The sequence below is a fragment of the Vipera berus genome (genome assembly GCF_964194415.1).
Source record: "Vipera berus genome assembly, chromosome: 2".
Classification (NCBI taxonomy): domain Eukaryota; kingdom Metazoa; phylum Chordata; class Lepidosauria; order Squamata; family Viperidae; genus Vipera; species Vipera berus.
Window position 1 is genome coordinate 136,091,451 of NC_138203.1, and position 23,052 is coordinate 136,114,502.

The following is a 23,052-nucleotide window of genomic DNA, read 5'->3' on the forward strand; positions in this document are numbered from 1 at the left end:
AAACATTGTTTTGAAAGATTCTCTAGGAAAGGGCACCTATACACTCAGGCTTCAGCAGGACATTTGGGCTGTATGCTTGCAAGGGTGATGGAGCAGCAACACAACCCACATGAAGCAAGTCCAAACATGTCACGGACTAAGCACACAATGGGTTGGAAGACATGGCATGCTGTTACTGCAGGAACCTTTCTCTGAATATAATGCTTACCTTTCTTGATCTTATTCTGCTCACTTGCTGCTTAAGTTAAATAACACCCCTAAATCTTTTAGCTGGAAGCTCAGTGGTAAATATCTCCAACCTCTCCTATCTCAGCCTTGAGACCACTTGCTTACATTTTCTAAGCAAACATGCCCAGGTAGCAATAGTGGATCTGAAATAACCAAAGGGCATAAGAGAAGCAAGAAAGACATTTAGTCAATACTAAACATTTTTCCTCAACAAACTATGTCAAATCATGATGGTCAGACTTAGAACCACGGGAAAATGTCATAATTTTCCTTTGTTTGACACCATTTCAGTAGAAAATACAACAGAGGCAAAAACATATAAAGGATGCTGCAGTTTGAAAAGGGCTACTGATAAATATTCAGGGTTGAAGCTGTGTAACAAAAGTGTAATTTGTTAAGCTTGTCTAGCAACAAGAGAGAGTAAACAAATGTAGAAATTCAGAGATGGCTCAGTCAAATACTATATTTAATTTTAATAAAATTTAATTTAATAAAGAGGGTTTTTTAAGGCATTACTGGCCATTCTTCTTTTGCATGAATGTTGGGAAAGTAAGACAAATACTTCTGAATTTTGCCTTTGGATTCTTGAATCTATTAGCAAACACAGTTTTACAATTTAATTTAAAATAAATATATTGTTCAGTTCACGTACCAACAATTACTATGAATAGAGTCATTTTGGAGACAATTTTATATGACATAAATGATGGATTTACTGCATAAATTACTGAGGGAACTAACAATATATGTGCATTTACCCTTAAATGACTCTGGGTGGTTTATAGTTAAAAAACCCAACATGGCAAAACAAAACAAATCAGACCAAAAGGAGAAAAAAGGCAAGACTAAAAGGCTTGACAAACAACCAAGGCTTCTATAATTTCCTGAAGGTTAAGACTGACTCAAATCTCTACAAGCGAGATAATTCCAGATAGTAGGAACAGTAATAGACTAAGTTACCAAGAAAGAACGAGTTTGGTGAAGTGATTAAAGCACCAAGCTAGAAATGTATGGCAATATGAACCAGCTTTTAGATTTGGGGGTTATATTGTAGTCTAAATGCTTTCAGCTATATGTGGGAATGGATTATTTGCAGAAATCAAATCATGATGTGGTTTAAACTTTTTTCTTTATTGACTGTTCAACTACGTAGTTCCGAAGTCTGATCACAATTGTCTTTGATGGAGGGACATTAAGGAACATTTTGCAAATGTGTTGGAGAACAGAACTGCAGCTTTCAATCTGAAATGCCATAAGTGCCTTGATTCAGACAAACTCAAAATCTATTTGCATGACATAGCAATGGCATGGATGGATTTTATTACAACAGTTATTTCTAAGGGTTATAAAGAATTATGTAGGGAAGAAATTTTTTTAAAAAAGCTTTAAGTACTGGAATCCACCAAAGATTCTGTGACACTGCTATCACTGTATATCAATCAAATAACTTTTTCATATCTACATCTATAGTATTTGAGGGGTATGGCCAGTCAACACCTAACATTAACATACTGGCAAGAGAAAGAAACTGCCTAATATTAGTTCTGCCTCTATAATTTGCACATAAAATGATTGGAATAGGAAGTGCAAATAATTTGGATTGTTACACCTGAATTAAATTTTGTTTGTGTGTGTGTGTATACACAAACAAAATTTAATTCAGGTGTAACAATCCAAATTATTTGCACTTCCTATTCCAATCATTTTGGAATACATATATATATATATATTTGTACTTCCTATTCCAATCATTATGGTGTGTGTGTGTGTGTGTGTGTGTGTAGGTCTTCGGCTTCGTGCGAAGACACCAGCCTGAAGTTGACGAGTGGGACCTTGTCGAAACGTCACCAAGACACTATCAATCTTACACAGGAAAAGACCCGAATACGCCAAGACCTACATACCTGTGCCCGTGAAAATCTACGAAAACACACACACACACACACACACACACACACACACACACATATATATATATATATATATATATATATATATATATATATATATATATATATATATATATATATATATATATATGTATATATATGTATATATATGTATATATATGTATATATGTATATGTATATACATACAGAGAGAAAGAGAGAGAGAGAGAGACTATTTCCCTCCCTCCTTCCTGCATCTTTTTTATAGTGTGGTGGAAATATTTCCAGATAAAACACTGGGTTGCAGCCATATACCCATTTCTGGTTACTGAGTGTGTCACTGAAGTCAATATAGAGTCCAGAGGCATTGCGACCCCCAGGGGAAGAGCCTTCTCTGTGGGAGCGCCAGCCCTGTGGAACCAGCTCCCCCCTGAGCTTCGGATGGCCCAAGATCTCCAGTCCTTTCGCCGCGGCCTCAAAACACTCCTTTTCCACCTGGCTGACCTGGACTGACAGCGATTTTAATTATGTTTACAATTTTAACTCTATTCTTTAATTTATTTTAATTTATTTCAATTTTTAATTTTAATTTACTGTACAGAGACCTTTAAGTTTTGTTGTTGTTAGCCACCCTGAGTCCCTCAGGAGATAGGGCGGGATATAAGCCCCATTAATAAATAAATAATAAATAAATTTGTGAAAAGAAAGATAACCCAAGAGGTTGATATTCTGCTTTATAGGAGCCAACTTTCTGTTTAGGTTATAAAATCAAATCAATCTAAAAATTAAAAAGATTAGCTGAGGCAGGAAGCTTGTTTGATGCCAAGGAAGGGGTCTCTAGGTATATTAGAATGATTGGCTTCTGTGTTGGGGTTTGCAGGATAACTATTTGCTTCCAACTTCAAATGAGTAATAAGCAAAGAGCAAGTTGCAGAACTTCTGATTCAGTACTTAACAAACTCATCCAACTCTATCATACCATCCTTGTTTGAGCATTAAAATTAAATTAGAAAATATTAATATTTCCTGTTATTATCTGACTCATTAAACAAAGATGATCAGAAAATGAGATATAATCTTCAGATCATTTGAAGAATGGTTTAAGGAAATGATTTATTCCAAACTTGATCATCATAATTTCTTAGCTATGAAACAATGGAAAGTATAGTTAGTTCAAGATATCAGCAACTTGTCTGCCTACCAAAAATAAGATCATGACTCAGGAAACATTGTTCATATTTCTCTCTCAACAGCCTCAAATATACTTAATGAGAACACACCTTTTTTCCTGGTGTCTATTTCCTTTATATTCCAAATTTAGCCTAGAACTTCCAGAAATCTAATTAAAGAAAAGCGTCAGCTGAGAAGAAGCAACCAAACAGAAAGAAATAGAAATACTTTTAAGCAAATTCTTTTTTTATAACTTGCCCTTTACTGTATACATTAAACCGTCTTGTTTATAAATTACATTGTCATTTATTTCACATGGACCATTTCCATGCAGCCACCAGCCTTCTTTAAATCTCTGGCAGCAATTTTGTGCTGCCCTATAGAATCTCACTTCTGTACTTCGTCCTCTCTTGCAGTGGGCTTTTGACCATAGAAGGAAGTGGGGAAATCCCATGAGAAAGGATGAGTTGAATGTTCCCAATGAAGGGAAACTGCCTGCCCCATCAGAAGAAACATTATACAACTGTCTACATAATTCCCCCCCCCCCCCCGCTGAAAATAATCATTCTTCCCTCAGCTCCTGGTCTCAGGCCAAGTGCTCCTCACTCCCTTATAGAAATTAAACCATCAGAGCATTGGGGCTGCTGAATCATTTTTACAGTCATTATTAATGAAAGAGAGGAATATTACCTGGGTGGCTTTGCTCTATGCTTGCATGCCATGTCTCTGAATTAAACTGGGTTTTAAAAATTACTTCCTCAATGCTTTTTATGTTGAGTGTATTGGAGAAGGGCTTCTTGAGGGCGAACTCAGAGCAGTTGTATCCATGTAATACAGGAGAGATAGAAACGGCAGCCCTTCTGCTGTTACAATCATTTTATGATAGTGGCTTCCACTTAAGAACATAATTTCCTTCTTCCAAAAATTTTACTGACTGCCAGGTTGTTATCTAGAAAGCATTGACCTAAGATAGGAAATATACTCTCAATGTACTTACTTCCATTTTAAGCTAAGTAAACATGAATGTGTTGTTTTTATCTATTTAAAAGACGTATATTTTATTTATTTTATTTATTTTTATTTTTATTCCATTTATATCCCGCCCTTCTCCGAAGACTCAGGGCGGCTTACAAGCTTATGGCTGCCTATCTTAAGCAACTCTGGGCAGTGCATCACAATAAATGAATCTTTAAAGATGGACACTGGAGGGAGAGAAATGGTTGAAATTTGCTACATTCCTAACCTGAAATACGAATTACTTCTGGGGGGGAGAATTAAAAGAATGAAACCACTTTATAACAGAACTCAGGCTAGCCTTGCAGTATCACAAAAACAGTACCACCGAGGGAAAAGTTCCTCAAGGGATTTTTTTCTGAGGGAAGTTAAAATTATAACTTGAAACATAGTAGAGGTTACACATAATGTAGATGAGATTTTGGGTCTTCCTTTTCTGTATACGAGGAATTGGAAGGGAGACATTTCCAGCAGTAACCAGAAATGTGGGCTTCTTGAGGGAGGCACACCGTATTTTCCCTCTGTAGAACACACCAAGAGCTGTGATGGGCTTGACTAAGGCCTGCCTATGCCGCTGTGGTTCCACCTGGTCAGATGCAAGCTCCTGGGATGCTGAAAACAAGATTGGCTACATGCTCTTCTTCAGTTGATCCTGAAGAGCAGCCTTGCTTAGATTGAAACTATCTTAAATGAAATTTCCTCAAAAGCCCATTGCAGCAATCAGCCATTCCTTTCTCTTGCTCTTACTGCATCATCTGTTTGCACAGTCAATGGTGGACCTGCATTCAGAAAAATGTTTGCTCCGATAGGAATGGAAAATCTGTAGCTGTGCAGCAATTGGTGTACACCAGTTTAGTGTAGTGGTAAAGGTACCACACAGTTAAAAACTGGGTGACCATGAGTTCTAGTCCCGCCTTAGGCATGAAAGCCGGTTAGATGACTTTGAGCTAGTTATTCTCTCTCAGCCTAACCCACCTCACAGGAGAAGGAAGAAGTATTGGGTACGTTTGCCTCCTTGAGTTACAGGTAGTCCTCAACTTAAAACCACAATTAATACCAAATTTCCATTGCTAAGAAAAAAAGTTATTAAGTGAGGTTTGTCCCATTTCCCGACCTCTTTTGCCACAGTTGTTAAACAAACCACTGCAGTTGTTAAGTAAATTGTGAGGTCATCACATGACCCTGGGATTGTGCAATTGTCATAAATATATGCCAGTTGCCAAGTCCTGAGTTTTGATCACATGACCATGTGGATGCTGTGACGGTCATAAGTGTGAAAAGCAGTCATAAGTCACTTTTTTCAATGCTGTTGTAACTTTGAATTGTTACTAAATGAATGAGGACTACGTGTACTTATAAAGTAATAAAGGTGGAATAAAAATCTTAATAAAATAAATTCCTAGCATCTCCAACCTTTGGCAGTGGGAGCTGCAGATTCTGGAAATTGAACTCCACCTACTCTTCAGGGCAGTAATTATCTAAGGTTGCCTTCATGGGGACGTAATACATTGTATTATGATTTAATTTGATGTACTTTGTTGAATAAGCCAGATGTCAGTCAGAAACTATACTTCACAACTCCTTCATGCTAAGCCCCACTGCAGTGCATTTGGTGCAAGTTAGCAAACCCTTTCTATTTGGTCTTTAAAGCCCTCTCTACATTTTCCTGACAGGCAGTTATTCAGCAGGTGACTGGTAAACCAATTTAAAAGCTGTCTTCTGTGTCATTGCTCAGATGTAATCTACAAGTCGAGTCATGAATACAAGGCAATTTGGAACCTCTGTAGCCGAACCGCATGAGATTATCTTTTGAGTAAACTTTACATGCTAAAGACGTTGTGTGTGTGTGTAAAACAATAAGCATGTAGTTTTTGCCCCAAACACAATGGCTTTTGTGACCGAGACCTCACAAACTGTGTAACTTCCTTTGGCCACAGAAAAATAAAATAAAAGCATGCGTGCAAATGGTACATGACTGGAGTGGTTTTAAAGCAACAATCCTCCCCATCCCGCCCTTTTCTCTCTCCCCCCCCCACCCCCCCCCCACACCGCTTAATCCATCCGTTTATTTCTTGAACGCTGAAAGTGGCGAAACGGAGGCCGATGAGATTCCCGCCTCAAGATAAAAAGCCGGCTTTGGGCTCCTCGTTGGTGACGTTGCGGCGCTAGGACCCAGCAGCCGCGCTCGCTTACACCTGTGCCGAAGGCGGCGGAGTTCCCCAGCGCCTCGCCTGAGGTCGGCTGCAGGTGAGAAGTCAGAGGCAGGCAGGCAGGCAGGCAGGCAGTTAAGCAGTTGCCCCTCCCTTCCTCGACTTTCTCCTGCTCCATCCCCTGTTAACCAGCTTGGCGCGCGAAGTGGCTCCTCCGAGCCCGACCTCTCCTTAAGCTCTTGCTGGGTGAGTCTCTGGGCGCTCCTCTTTTGTGTTTCTCGGGGTCTGGCCGTGGCGTGACCTCTGCGAGGCTCGCCGGACTTTGGGGCAAAGGCTGGGAGGCGCCCCGCTCTGCTCCGGACGGCGCGCGAAGAAGGCTGCAGGTTTAGCAGCCTTCCATTCTTGGAAGGAGCCGCGGTTATCTCGCGTCCCGGACGCGGAGGCGGCTGTGTGTGTGTGTGTGTGTGTGTGTGTGTGTAGGAGGGGGGGGAAACAAAGTGTAATTGCAAGTAAGGTCGAGTAGCTCCGGCCTTGGGGCGTTCGTATAGGTGGGGTTTCACTGGAAATATCAAGCCTACCCTGGATAACTGCATTTTTGCTCCCCCCCACCCCCACCCTCACCTTTTTTTCCTCCTTTTACTTTTTCTTTCGCTTCCAAACCAAACCTGGAATCTTAGGTTTAATGCTAGCCTGCCACCGGAAGATTAGGCTTGAAATAGCGGGGGAACCGAGTTTACTTAAGCTTGTCGGTCTGTTGAGGGGAAGTCACGGTGGCTTGTAGATGAGGAAAGAGTAAGTCGGTTTTAGTCTCTGTTACAACTTAAGTGCCACCCTTCGAGGTTGGGGTTTATTTTTGTTCCATTTCCTTCAATACTTCCTACAGTACTTGAGTTTTCTTTCTCACTGCCATTTTGTTCTCTTAAATTAAGAACTTTTCCCAACCGGGTGCTTTTCAGATACATTCGGAGAATAAGTTCCAGGAACTGTTAAGTGGGCGAAGGTTGCTTGAAAATAACTCAAATTCGTGGGGGGAGGGGGAGAGAGGAGGGATGGTATCACTGAAACAATCCATTTCAGGTCCCAGTCCATCAGAGGAGTGACTTTGGGGGAGGTAGTTACCTAACAGCACTGTTGTGTTAAACCTGAGAGCCTTATTTAGTGCAAGATGATTGAAAGGTAGTAAGGTAAGATCTCCTGTGCTTGGTTGCTCAGCTCATTCTGCTGAGGAAGATTCTGGTTGTCTGCCTCTTCTTAATTCTGCCGTCACAACACTATGGCAAGGAGACCCCACCACTATCTTTGGGTGACAGGCTTTTAAACAATACAAGCTGGTGCAAAGAATGGTTAAGCTGAAGTAGAATAAATTGTGTGTGTGTATGCATGACTTGCCTTGATTTTGAAGGTGCTCAGTAGGGTTAGATCTTGGATGGGAGACAACCAGGAAATCCTAGGTCTGTAGATGAAACTGGGTCATTGAAAGCCATCCTGGAAGAAGGCACTGGCAGACCAGTTCTATATTATTGTGAAGAAAACTATACGCTATGTAGTTGCCTGTAATCAAGTCCAGCTTAACTGGTGGTCGTCTCTACCATTTATACTGTAGGTATCACTTTTAGCTCTGTTAGCAGTGTATTATTTGCTTTGAGACAGAGTCCATTCAGCTGCTCATTAATATCAACTGCCATCTGCATCTAAATAGGTATGTTGCAACTGAAAAGTCCTCCAGAATTCAAAAGAGTTACTGGACTGTGCCAGTAATGGATGAAAATCATGTAATTCTTTAATCTCTTTAATTTCTTTTAACTCTGGCAATACTTTTTGAAGAGGAAACCCTTCATCTATATATTATTATGGTAATTCTTGCCTTAGGAAAATGAAGTGCAAGGAAGGTTGATAATTATCACTATCCCTGTTACAAAGGAGGTGAGGGGGAAAAAACTTGCTGCAAGCCGCTAGTTATCAGTTGAAGCAAGATGTGAAATGTAGAGTTTAAGGTTCCAAGGAGACTATATGCTTTGGGATATCATGCAGCTATATCTTGACTTCTCTTAGATGAATTACAGGATTAGGTGGATTTATTGTTTTATTGACTCTTAGTCTTCAACTCCCCAGTCATGATGGGAACAGAAATAGTGTGTCATTTCTGCCACTCCCCCATCCTATGAGCAGAGGAAAGTTCCTCAGAGCAGACATTCCTATACTGTAATTACGGAACATTACAGTATAGGTAGCTAGAGGGAGCCAGTGAGTTAAAAGTTGGGCTAAGCCTGAGCTACCGTATATGACTTGTGGCTGGAAACTTTTATTAGCAGGAAAAATAGTTTGGGACACACAAAGTAAAAATCGCTAGTATTTCAGGTCTAAATCTTGCTCACCAAAGGAGATGTTTGAACAGAAGCAATGAAAAAAATTATCTCGCTTCCTCAAGGCTGCTTGCATGAAATGAAAGTGAACCAGTTAGAGCTCCCAACAGTAAATTAAGTAAAGCAAAAGGAACATAATTATCATGGACAATGAAACAATCCGTCTTGCCTTTGTTCAAAGATTCAGTGGTTTCGCCTGAAGTATTAGCACAGTGCTCCCCCAAATTGCTGCAGTTGTAGGACACTATTTAGAAAATGTGGGGATCCCACAATTAATATTTATATAATTATATAAGTCCCATAAATAAACACAAACCCTCTCTCTATGCCTGTGTCCAAGAGCATGGAAGTTAATGTTTGTTAGTGAATAAAATACTGGCAGTATTGTGTATATTTTCATACCCCCATTTAAAAAGAGTTTTTTTAAAAAATAAATGTCTTGCCAAGGATGTAATCCAAAATTAAGGCTTTAATTAAAGGTTGAGGCAGGGGCTGTGCTGGCTAGTGGGCTCCTGTAGTTAAGGTGACTACTGAGTGGGTCATTAGTGACACTGAAGATCAGCTGTGGGTGGCAATTTTCGGATGCTGCTATGAGTCATCAGTGGCTCCCACTTTGAGAATCTCTAAATGACCAGGTAATCCACATAGTGATGGTAGCAGAAAGAGGCATCACAGGAAAGGAGAATCCTTCCCCTTAAATGTATAAGTAACATTAAAGAGTGAAAGTGAAGATCTGGGCCCCCTAGTTTAACTCTTCTGTTTTGTGGAATTTTGTTTTTTGTGAGCCCACATAACTTCCCCTTTTTAAAATCTGTGTTTGGCAGTTATGTGTTTTACCAAAATGCGTAACAAAAGATAAACAGACTCAAGTTTTGGTTACTTCTAATTTTCTTGGTTGAACTCTCCAGCTGGTTTGCTTATTACAGGTAGCCCTTGACTTAACACCAGTTCGTTTAGTGATCAAAATTACAAAGGCACTGAAAAATGTGACTTATGATCATTTTTCGTACTTATGACCATTGCAGCATCCCAATGGTGATGTGATCAGAATTTGGATGCTTGGCAACTGGTTGATATTTATGACGGCTGCATTGTCCTGGGGTCACGTGATCACCTTTTACGATCTTATGACAGGCAAAGACAGTGGGGAAGCCAGATTCTCTTACCCAGGGCTTTTCAACCTTTTCACCCATTGTACCACTTTTAGGATATGGCAGCATTGAGTACCACCAGTCACCTAGCAAGGTGTCAAAAACCTGATGACCAAAAAAAAAAAAAGGAAAAAAGTGATGAAGTACAGGTAGTCCTCGACTTACAACAGTTCACTTAGTGACTGTTTGAAGTTACAGTGGCACTGAAAAAAGTGCCCCCCAAGCCACAGCTGAGCAAGACACCTGCTTGCCTGCCCGCCCGGTGGCGCTCTTCCTCCTGTCCGAGGTTTTCATTGTTGTGAGCATTTCTGTTGAGGATTGGCAGTGGGGGTGTGGGGGGGGTGTTTGGTTTTTCTTTCCTCCCCCCTCTGCTGGGTGGTTGCAGCAGGTTTTGGTCACTTCACATGATCCTGGGACACTGACTGTCATAAATATGAATCAGGCGCTGATCCTGGCACTTCCACTGAGCCCTGACCGCCCTGCAGCTCCAGCTCAGGCTTGTGCGGTGCTACCACTGGTTCAGCTCATTCCCCTCCCCCGCTACCACTTTTCTAGGATGGTTGCGTACCACCTGCCAGGTGCCAATGTACCACAGGTGGTACCCGTACCACTGGTTGAAAAGCCCTGCTCTTACCAACCGGGTTACTGACTTATCAACTGCAGTGATTCACTTAACCATGGCAAGAAAGGTCATAAAATGGCTTAACTTATTTCCAATTTGCTGATCTAACCTACTTCCTGGAATTTTCTCATAGCCTCCTACCCATGTAGTTAAGGCTGATCTACTTGATTACTGCGCACTGCTAACTGGCCACTTCAAGCAGATGGTGTTGGTTTGTGACCACAAGTTTCTACCCCACTCTTCTACTCTGACAAGTATTCTTGGTGGCTAAACCTATTTTGAAATAATATGCAGGTATCCTATGATCCAAGGTTCTTGGATGAGAAGTGAAACATTTTCAAGCAAAAAAGTCCAGTTGCCTTTTGAAAAAGCACCTTTGGGTCAACTGTGATCTGGATGACTGAGAATCTCCATAGACACTAAGACAGGGACCATTATGGTGCAATTAAGCTCTACCTGGTTTTTTGGTTTGTAACCTGTGCAATAAAAGGGTACGTTGTGACCACTATGTTCTCTCTTTTTTTTAATCTAGTGGATGCTCCTCTTAATTGACTTCCATGTGGTGTTTAGATGACATTTTGTCTTTCATCCTACATGTCAAATTCTTATGGCCATTATTAAGAGTTTTAATATCAGGAAATGTTGACCCACAGTTCAACAGAAATAAAATCTCTAGTTGAGAAGGAAGATCACTGTAGTCACAAGAGTTAGAGGCTGATGTCTTATGAGTACTGTTTGAGCTATCTTGACCATTGTTGTTGTGACTAAGTAAATTAAACGCTTGCCTAAAAATGATTCAGTTTTTTACATAGATGATGGCTAACTTGACAGCATCATAATTTACCCCTCCCAAGATAGTTATTTTAATATGAATATGAGCAAACCAGTTTTCTAGTGTGATCCTGAGAAAGTCCAAGAAATTTGGAAGTGACCAGATTGAGGAAATATTTTTTGGCAAAACATATTCAGTTATATGCAAATTTATATATATTTGTGGAAAATGAGTGTGAGTGTGTGTGTATGAACCAATCTAACCTGCAATCTTGTATGCAACTTTATGTGAGAGTCACATTTAACAAAGTTTGTATGTGCCAATTTATGGTTTGCTGAAAAGGCTGTAGTAACTTGGTACATGCTAGAAGCTAAGCTACAAACTTACGAGTCTTGATGATGAATTTACCACAGGTTGAATTTTTTTTTATTTTACAGTACTTCTAACCAATTCCCAATGACTGTGAGCCAAGTGTGAAAACTAACCCCCCCCCCCAAAAAAAATGTCAGAAAGGAAAGGAAGGAAAACGAAGTCAGTTGTGCTGTCAGGACTCATTTGAGGGATTAAAGCCCAGCTTGGCAAAATGAACAGAGGGGGAACCTACATTCCAAATTCAAATTTCCCCAATTCAGAAGTAACAAAATGCCATTATTTAAAGAGAATGAAGGAATTCCATTCTTGCTGAAATTGATAAGGAAAACTAGATGGTGGCAACCCTTTTTTGATGCCCCCCCCAAAGCAAACTTCTCTATTTACGCTTCTTTATGAGAAAGACTAGTTCAACACAATCAATCACTATTCTGAGTGTACATTTGAAGTTATAAATCCTCATGCTATTTCCCTTGATAATGAGATCATGGGGATTAAATTTAAGCCCATCAAAATTAAATGTTAATTTCAGTGCTAACAAGGCAGCCTGCTTCCAAGACTTGGCATCCGTTAGCTGTCCAGAGATCATGATCTCTTAAATAAGACATCAGCTGATACAATACAAAATTTGTTGGTTTGCTTTCCTTTTTGCTGAATAGGGAACTCCATGCACGGAACAAATGAGGAATGGCAGGAAAAACAGAAATCTTCACCAATTTACCTTGAGCTCTTGGTTTTCGTCTCTTTCATAAATATGTCTCAGATTGTCTGGTCATTATTTGGTTTGTTTGGTTTTAAATAATCTTAGAATGCATTATAAGCCATGGTTTTTAATGTAGCACTGCCAATATTGAGTTGTTCAACAAACCATGGCTTCATGCAATGTTTGAGCTACCGTAAGTCCGGGTCCAATGAAAATAATTCCTGTGGAGAATCATGAGGGAAACATTTAGAACAGTTGTAGGCAGGACTCCTCAAACGGATACCTTCCAGGTGTGCTGGAACACAACTCCCACAATCCCCAGTTGCATACTTGTACAGGTTATAACACACACACACACCCCAAATTGTACAGGATGTAACCTACCCACCCCAAAGAGCACCCTTGCCCTAAACTGTCTAAAACAGGGGTAGGCCACCTTGGCTCTTTTATGACACGTGGACTTCAACTCCCAGAATTCCTGAGCCAGCCATGCTGAGGGGAAAGGGAGAGGTTTCCAAGCTGAGCCATGCTGGCTCAGGAATTCTGGGAGTTGAAGTCCACGAGTCACAAAAGAGCCAAGGTTGCCTACCCCGGTGCAAAATCTCAAATTCTGTTACTTGTGATTGTTCAAAATTACTTTCTAAAAAGAATTCAAGAAAGCAACAATAATTTAACTGTATAGCCTACCAATAGTACTTTCTATTGCATATTGCATATTTCTTCCCAGTCATGATCATTCTTGCCATAGGCAAGATGAAAGCACAATTGGGTAAAATTATGTGGAAGAACCTGCTCTTTCACCCTCCCCCATCCCCCCCCATCCACCTCCTTTTCCAGTGTGGGACCAAACTGATCTTTTCTCAGGTGAAATCAGGGGCAATTCACAAACAATTGTTTGCAAATTTATTTAACAAATGCCCAGAGTTTAGGTTTTTAACACTTAAGTTCTTGGATGAGAAAGTAGTTTATATCGAAATGGACCAGCAATATGGAAATTGAATGTTGGTTTCAGCATTCATGGCAGTATGTGCTCACATCCACAATATATTAAAGAGAGCTGCTGCTTAAAAAGATAATCTTGGAACAGGTATGAGCCATTATCAGCTAATATATAACATTCCACCCTGCATGGAATTGTGGAAGCCCAACACTTCAGAAAGGCAAAAAAAACTGGGAGAGGCTGTTTGGAGTTGATCCAAACTTGTAGAGTTGGATTGCTTAATCTCCTTTTTCACTTTTAGAAAGGTTTTAAAGTACATCTCTAATTGTTCATCACCTTAATTCATCTTTAATGTTCTTCGTGGGTTTTTTTCCTCCAAATAACTTCAGTAATTGATAGTATATAAAGTAGGCATATCAAACATTCAGGTCATTAAATCACAACGAAAACTTAGGAGTTTTCCTTGCCTCTTGCTGTTTTTGCCTGTCTGTTTGTAGCCAGGATATAAAGCCAAATAGATGAATTAAACGTATGTATGCTTATGTTTATGTATTGTGCTAAGCCAAAATCATTATGTTAAAATAGGACATGAAACATTAATAGACTTTACAGAAGATATTAGCTAGGGAACCACCACGTAATCCTACTAGCACTAATAAAGATTTATCCATGTGTGATTTTAGACTGATATTGGCTCATTTTACCAATAAAGATAAAGTGGGGCAGAGAAGACCTTGTATGTTTCTTATGTGAAACACAAAATCTTTGAAGGAAACATATAATAAGATTATTGCAAGAGACACACCAGACGCTATAAATCTTCTTTTTCCCACCTGGTACCTTTTACAGGTGCTGCAATCCAATTTTAAAGACAGTCCCTGATTAAAAGAGCTGGTGTATTGACAGGGCTGGGAAAACCACAGACTCCACATTTTTTAAGCACTGCTACTATTACAGGTAGTCCTCATCTTAGGACCACAATTGAGTCCAAAATTTCCACTGCTAAGCAAATCAGTTAAGCGAATTTTGCCCCATTTTACAACCATTCTTGCCACAGTTATTAAGTGAACACTGTAGTTGTTAAGTGAATCATGTCATTAAATGAATCTGGCTTCCCCCGTTGGCTTTGCTTGTCAGAAGCTGGCTGGGAAGGTTACAAATGATGATCACATGACCCCAGGACAGCACAACTGTCATAAGTTCATGCCAATTGCCAAGAGTCTGAATTTTGATCATGTGACGTAAGTGTGGTCGTAAGTGTGAAAAACGGTCATAAACCACTTTTTTCAGTCTGTTGGAACTTTGGTCACTAAATGAATTACTATAAGTCAAAGACTACCTATATTATTATAAAGGATAACTTTACCTGATTTTCTTTTAAGAATCTACCGTACATTTCTAGTTAGGTTCTCTTGAAACCCAGGTGCCCTAAATGCCAGCGTCTCTGCAGTGAAGGTATCAATAATGCTTGAGGTCAAGAAATTTGAAATTGTGCTCTGGGAAGAAAAGTGCATATCTTGGGGACATTGTAATTATTTTTCTGAATGAGAATTAAAAAGAATCGAATAAGAAATGAAGCAGTATGAGCCTTTCCAGTGCTTATATTTCACCTCTCAGGTGAATAAAACAACTGTCATTTTTGGTAAAAATGTGATATAGATATATCATTTTCCTTTCTGTGAAATTTTTCTATTTCATGTAATTATTTTAGCTCAGTGCTTTATAAGGACAGAAAGATAATTACTCTTCAGGATAGTGTAGCAAAACCCAGAACATTTTAGGGCAAGGGTGTCAAGCTGCCGGCCCGGAGCCTGGACACATCATCCGGAAGCCGTGCCCACCCCATTGCTGGCAATGCAAAACCATCCCGATATGTTGTGCAACGTCACGTGACATCACAAGTTTGACATGTCTGTTTTAGGGTCTCTGCCTGCTGCTTTAATTAATGGATTACGGAGCTTTCTTCATATGCAGTATTTCTTAAATTGTTCCTTTACCTATTGTTTGAATTTCATGCAAGTATACATGTACAGACAGTCCTTGATTTACAACAGTTCATTTAGTGACTGTTCAAGGTTACAAAGGCACTGGAAAAAAGTGACTGATAACCATTTTTCACATTTATGACAGTTGCAGCATCCTCGCGGTCATGTGATCAAAATTCAGGCGCTTGACAACTGACTCATATTTATGAAGGTTGCAGTGTCCAGAGGTCATGTGATCCCCTTTTGTGACCTTCTGGCAAGCAAAGGAAGGCAGATTCGCTTTACAACCATGTTACTATACAACCACAGTGGGTATCTTAACAGTTGTGACAAGACAGGTCATAAAACGCGGCAAAACTCACTTAGCAAATGTCTCCCTTGGCAACAAAAATTTGTAGCTTAGTTGTAGTCGTAAGTGAAGGACTACCTGTATGTACCATCAGATGTGAGTGCATGAATGAGGGAACATCTGAGACTGCAAGTTGACTGGAAAAAAATATCCCAGAAGAAGACAGTTGCCAAAATTACGGCTGCTAAGAAATGGTTGTGTCCATGAATGTCACCCAATGTAGAAATTGACTCTAATGTGACTATTACTTGCTTTTCCTGATGCATAAATCCTGCTCCTTGTGCTCCAGCATGACAGAGCTACTAATCCAAATTATTAGTCTCTGTATCAAGATGATGCTTGTGACTCACTCTATTCTTGTTAAAGATCATTCTTAGTGCATAAGCCCTGAACTTGTACCTTCAAATTCTGCATGGGTGGGACCTTTTTTGAAGCCTTGTCATGGTCCTAGGCAGAGTGGATTACATCAGGTTGGATGGATAAATTACCTGAGAATATTTTCATATATTCGTGTTCTGATAAACTTTCGTGGCAAGCATTCAGATCAAACTACATCAAGTTCCAAGAATTCTCACTCAAATTATGCTGGTGATATCTGTGTTTCCAAGATGCTGTACGCCTACATTGCCCTTGTTTTACTTGCTAGTAATTTACTTCAGACATGCCTGAGGACAGAATTTTTCCAGGCATATGGCTCAGAAGATGGGAAGCATCTCATTTGGATGTGTAGGACAAACAGTTACATCTGTAATATAGGTAGTCCTCAACTTACAACAATTCTTTTACTGATCATTCAAAGTTACAATGGCACTGAAAAAAGTGACTTGTAACTGAAATGTTAATATCTATGTTATGTTAACAGTTGTACAGACATAATATTTTACCAGTTCAGTATCAATACACTACATATATTCAGTTCACAACACTTTGGGGAAGTAACACCAGCTGCCTGCAATTAGTGCAGGTTCGCATCCCACCAGGCTCAAGGTTGACTCAGCCTTCCATCCTTCCGAGGTAGGTAAAATGAGGAGCCAGATTGTTGGGGGCAATAAGCTGACTTTGTAATAATGCCGCTTGGGTGTGTGTGTGAAAGCCCTAACAAGCAGGCATATACATAGAATGAAGGCTACTGCTAAGCTTGTACGCCGCCCTGAGTCTTCGGAGAAGGGCGGGATATAAATGTAATAAAAATAAAAATAAAATATGTTGGGAAGCTGTCAGGCTGGAAGGAGGAGTCACACGGGGAATTAGTCTAGAGTCCTTATGCAGCTGCAAAAGGCAGATTCTTGTAATATAGGTAAAAAAGGTGAAGGTAAAGGTTCCCCTGCACATGCATGCTAGTCGTTTCCGACTCTAGGGGCCAGTGCTCATCTCCGTTTCAAAGCCGAAGAGCCAGCGCTTGTCCGAGGACGTCTCCGTGGTCATGTGGCCGGCATGACTAGACGCCAAAGGCGCACAGAACGCTGTTACCTTCCCACCGTGGTGGTCCCTATTTTTCTATTTGCATTGACGTCAATAAAGTTGCTCACTTGAGCTAGTGTTAGTGGATCTGGTTGCTTGTGCCTGAAAAGATGTTAATTCTGGCTTTCACTTTATAAGAGACTTTATTCTAACGAAGGCTAAGAAATGAGGCCAAGTGACTACTCAGCCAGTAATGTCTGTCTCACTTGTTTTCTGCCTTTTATCCTTCCCAGTCTTTGTTTTTTTTTTTAAATTATCTACTTAGTTTTGAATAGTTTTTATGATGCCATGACCCAGTTTAATAAGGTTATACAGCCAGCTCAATTTAATAAAGTTATAAAGCCCGATCAATGAAAAGAGAACCACCAATTCTGTAAATTAGCGAACAATGAAAAGTGAATATTTATATACTGGCTAGAAATACTTTAAAAAAATCATAACAGAATTTTGTATTGGGGACATTTATAACTTTCACAGCTGTGATTGGTTTTCACAGTCTATAGAGATTTTGTTTGTCACCTGTGATTATTTAGTCCTTTTGTCAGCTGTATTTAGTCATTTAACACTGGATTTCATGCATTGTATCTCTGCTGATTTATTCTCTAATTAATTGCAGAATTTGGAAGGCATGATGGATGCTTTAGTTTAGTTCCACTATGGCACCATCCCTTTTCAAGAGCAGATGGGATATGCTGAGTCTTGTCAGGAAAGATGGTTCTGTAAATTAGGGAGCTGAGTCTTGTAAAGTTTTGAAGTTAATAACCAGTATTTTGAACTGGGCTTGTAAAGAAATCAGTAATCTGAGTAGTGGCTGTAGCCTGGATGTTACCTAAATAGGTGACCTCAGTTAACAGAATGACTGGTACACTCTAGAACATAGGTGTCAAACTCGATCGCATCATGTGACATATCGCGATGGGTTTTGCCTTTGTGGAGCCGGGGTGGGTGTGGCCTGTGCGTGATGCATCTGCTCTAGAGCAATGGGAACGTCTGAGGCATTTTTTAAATGGAGCCCCACGTAAAGTGCATTGAGTGATCTGGTCCTGAGGTTATTCTGGACAGGGCCTCTGGTTCAAAAAGGTGTCCAATTGTTAGGCCAAAAATGAGCAGATGTCCTCTGGTCATGCTCTCCATTTGGAGTTGAAAGCCCTGGAGCGCTCCAGCTAACAGACCTGTTCCTTTACAGGGAATGCAGTCCCATCCAAAGCAAAACTTGGAAGAAGGATAAAGCTAGATATGTCCCCAGTGAACAGCCATCCTGTACTGCAAAGATTCCGTCTGTGAGCTTCTTTTGGCCTATCCAGATCCTCACAGCCTCCAGGAACTGGGTCAAACCTGGATGGTAATACACAAATACAGGTAGTCCTTGACTGACAACTATTCATTTAGTGATCTTTCAAAGTTACAACAGCACGAAAAAAGTGAATTATGGCCAGTCCTCACACTTACAACTGGTCATTGGATCAAAATTTGGGCTCTTGACAAGCGGCATGAATTTACGACAGTTACAGCATCTCAGGGTTATGTGATTGTCATTTGCGACCTTCCCAGCCAGCTTCTGACAAGCAAAGTCAATAGGAAAACCCAGATTCACTTAATGACTGCATGATTCATTTAACAACTGCAGTGATTCACTTAACGACTGTGGACTGAAAGGTCATAAAATTGGGAATGACTCATCCATCTTGCTTAGCAACACAAATTCTGATCCCAACTGTGGCCGTAAGTTGAAGACTATTTGTAAGCATCATCAGCATATTGATGATATTTTCCCTCAGACCGACAGTTGATCATCCCAGCAATGCCATGCAGATAATAAATGGCATAGGGAGACAGCCAAGCCCTGTGGTGCTTCATATCGGAGCAATCAGTAATTCTTAAAGCATTTTTTAAATCAAAGGATATGCAAAGCATTTGGCATAAGAGTAGACTCTTGCAGTGCCATTTCTTTTGCTGTGTTTAATAATGATTTGCCCACTTCCTTTCTCTCTGGGCCCCAGAGCCTGCAGATCAGAGCGAGTGAATCAGCCATTGTTCCATTGCATCCTCTCAACAGAGGAGTAGTTATGGCTAAAAACAAATAGCCATAAAAACAAAAGAAAATAGTTGTATTGTAGCAGTGAGTTTTTTTCTTACTATGAGTCTGTCAGGTGCCTGATAATGCTGACTATGATGCTGGCCCCGGTTTTTAAGGCTGAGTCATGCTACTAAATAATAAGGCTTATCGTCCTTGTAAAACACAGAAGTAGATAGTTTTCTAACGTGTCTGGGATGCAGATGTGATTCATCCAAACAGTGTGTGGACATGCCTATTTTTAGAAAGAGATCAGCTCAGGGGTTTTTATTCTGTTCCATTTACAATTCAAAACAATTTAGTATAATTAACGTTTTAAAAACACCCACCCACAGCAAAGCCATTCATAAGAGTAAAGCGTAAACTTAAAACGATAAAATCATTTATCATTATGCTAAGCTGACGTCTTACGTGGCAGAACATTAACTTTCGTCTCTCATTCATATTACCATTAACTCCTTTCTTTTTTCCAAAGAAAAATCTCATATGTTTTGACTTGCCTGATGCTTAGCTCCCAGACAGCTTTGAGAGGCTGGCATTTTCTTTTGACTGAGCTGTTGTTATCCTCCCTAGTCTTAATGTTTATCCTACCCAGTTCTTGTGCACTAGCTGCAGCTGGGATGGAATTAGCTCATCACCTACTTCATTCCCTAGTTTGCAGCTAAACTTTATTGTATTTATTTATTTATTTTAGAACATTTATATAGCCACCTTATCACTCACAGTGAGACTAGGCCAGGGGTAGACAACCTTGGCTCTTTTATGACTCGCGGACTTCAACTCCCAGAATTCCTGAGCCAACCATGTGTGTGCTGCCCCGGTGGCAGCACACAATTAAATAAGCCATTTGATGGGCTGCATCACACTCTGGGGTCCCCAGGCCCACTGGCAAAACCACACCTTCTGGACCTTTCCAAAGACTGCCAAAGTGGGGGCCAGTCTAATTTCTGCAAGGATGATGTTCCAAAGGGAGGGAGCCACCACAGAGAAGGCTCTTCTTATTCTTCTCACCAGATTTACGTCGTTAGGGGATGGGACTCAGAACATTCCTGGCTTTTCTGCCCTAGTGGGTTGGGTGGATCTGGCCGGCACGAGGTGGTCCCTCAGATAACCTGGTCCCTTCATCCTCTGAATGGACATATGCCGCAAGCATTTGGCAAGAACAAACATTCTTGAGGGTACACAAGAACAAAACTGAATTAAAAGGTTGAGACAGGAGACCATCGAGCAAGGAATAAATTAAAAGAGAATATGGCTGAAAAGTCTGACCTTCCTTATATTACCTGGAGGACCCTGAATGGGTTGAGAGTTGCAGTGCCTGAATGTAAAACCAATATGCTCAAGTGAAGGCTCTTAGTGGATAACAACACACTGTGTGAATGTGGGGAGAGACAGAATCTGGCCATCTGCCACCAGAAGCATGTACTGATAGTGATATATTTTGGGCCAACGACAAAGCCAAGAAGGTGGCTTCATTCTGGCAGTTTAAGGTTTGATCTAGACACGGAAGAAGAAAGTAAATTGGTGCCTTTTCTGAGTCAATGTGCTGGTTATTTGCCACAGGATTACAGAAGAATATGGCCTTGGCAAGGGGTGTAACTGGAGCTGTGAAGGTTATCTTAGTGCTGCCTTGCCATTCTAACTCCCAGAATTCTTAGCAATGGCCATGGGGTGTGGGGTGAACACCTATACAGGTAATCCTCACTTACCAACCACAATTGAGACCAGCAACTCCATTGCTAAGTAGAGTGGTGGTTAAGGGAAACACCATGTTACCTAGCTGACTTACAACATTAGTTCTGGCTGTGGTCGTTAAGGAAATCACCTCGAGTCATGACTGCAACTTGCAGCTTCCTGCCAGCTTCCCCACTGACTTTGCTTGTCCAAAGCTGGTTGTGAAGGTTGTAAATTGGTTTGCATAGAGCCCAAATCACAATCACGTGACCAAAGGGACACTGCAACTGCCACAACTTTGCAAGGCAATCCTAAGTCTCCTTTCCCATTATAACTTTGAAACTTTGCTGAACAAGCAGTCTAAGCAAGGACCATTGGCCCAGTGGATGGAATGCAGCATTGCAGGCTAACATACTGCCCACTGCCAGCAGTTTGATTCTTACCAGCTCAAGTTTGACTCGGCCTTCCATCCTTCCGAGGTGGGTAAAATGAGGACCCAGATCATTTGGTGCAATATACTAACTCTGAAACTGCTTAGAGAGGGTTGTATAAAGCACTGTGAAGCGGTATATAAGTGCTATTGCTGTTGTTATTGCTATCTAGGAGTTGCCCAGTTGAAGAAGGATGTTTTGGTTTTCCAGATAAGCTGGCCTTCTGTAATGAAGTGTTTTACCAACGTGTCAAAGTTGAGTTCACATAGTCCCCTCTGCTGTTCTCAATTGAAGTCTCTATGTATTATTGAGCTATTATATCAGTTATACAATTTGAGCTCTGGTTTCTTGTAAAAGGAGAAACGCAAGCGCAGTGCTCATATCAAAAGTTTCCTATAAATGAAGAATTAGTTTAGTTAATTCACCTAATTAATTTATTTGCCCAAAGAAATAAAAGCCCAGGATATTTTTTAAAAAATGGGAAGTTGGAACAGGTGGAACAAGTTTGGTAACTGTTGAGGGTGCTGGTAAGGCTTTGATGATACACATCACCTACCTGATTCATTGGGTCCAAGCCCCATTGAAATAAAACAGGTGGGTGTTGGTTTCAGCTCCTTTTTAAAAAAAATTGATAGCTTTTGTGAATTCAAGATGTCAATTGCATTTGAGATATAGCCTTCAACTTTCTGAAATGAGATGCAAAGAGGCTTTTGTTTCCGCCTGTCTCATTTAAGATCATCTGCAAAGGAGGACAAATGATTACCTATCCAAGATGATGCCACCAGTTATTTTAGATAGCATTAACGTGATGACTTCATGCACGTGTTGCTTTCTTTGGCATCGTCAAAGTTTGTTAGGGACACTGCCAGTCATCTGTCTACAGAGAAAAAAAATTCCCATCAGTTGTTTCAGTAAAGTATGTGTTGGAACCTGTCTTTGGCCAACAAAGGCCACTAACACCTCTGAACTACATTATTTTTTCAGTGTTTATTTTACAAGTTTTACATGTTTTTCTAAGCAGTGACATGATCAGTAAACCGAGGCCAATTGTTTCATGCTTCACTGTTCTCTGCTGCAGAAAGGGAAGATGAAGGGAAGGTGGCAAAGATGGTAGAAGCAACTAACAGGCATCTTGCATGAACAAGCCCATTTTACCTTCCATATGCAGAGTAAAATTTGGGACTAATGGGGATTCCCAAACAAAATACCATTAGTAGATCTCATAGCAAAATGGTTGGTGAAGGCTTTTGTTGTTTTGTTTTTGAGGGTCTTTGTAATGCTTCTGGAACAAAGCTTTTCAAACTTGGCAAGTACTAGAGTTCCCCAGCTAGCAAGTTTGAAAAATATGGTTTTCGAGTATTGGTATGAATTAACTTTCACAGCCTAACTCCTTTAGGTCAGCTGATAGCATTGCCCTTAGCCACTCCCCAAATTTGGAAACTCTAATCATAATGCATCTGGAGGGTGCCAAGTTGGATATAGAGCCATATATAGTAGCAATGTTTGAAATCAGTGTAATACATTGGGGTTGCCTTTTTTGTCAGTTTAAAAAAAACTTATTTCATTACATTAATGAAAGAGGCAATGCATTTTTAATAGGAAGGGTTTATTTTTAAGAGTTGCGGGTGATGTTTCCCTGAAAATGTGTGCCATCTTTTTTTTAAAAAAAACACACCAAGTTTTATTAATTTTTCAATTTTACATCCA

At 40.3% G+C, this 23,052-nt stretch overlaps 1 protein-coding gene across 1 annotated transcript in view; it reads left to right on the forward strand.

Annotated features, from left to right (window-relative positions):
* Window positions 1-6,603: 6,603 nt before the first annotated feature.
* GALNT6 (polypeptide N-acetylgalactosaminyltransferase 6) overlaps window positions 6,604-23,052 on the forward strand; it is a 76,247-nt gene continuing 59,798 nt past the window's right edge. The window contains exon 1 of the mRNA XM_081321236.1: window positions 6,604-6,697. The gene's annotated coding sequence lies outside the window, so the exon portion shown is untranslated. The remainder of the gene's footprint in view (window positions 6,698-23,052) is intronic.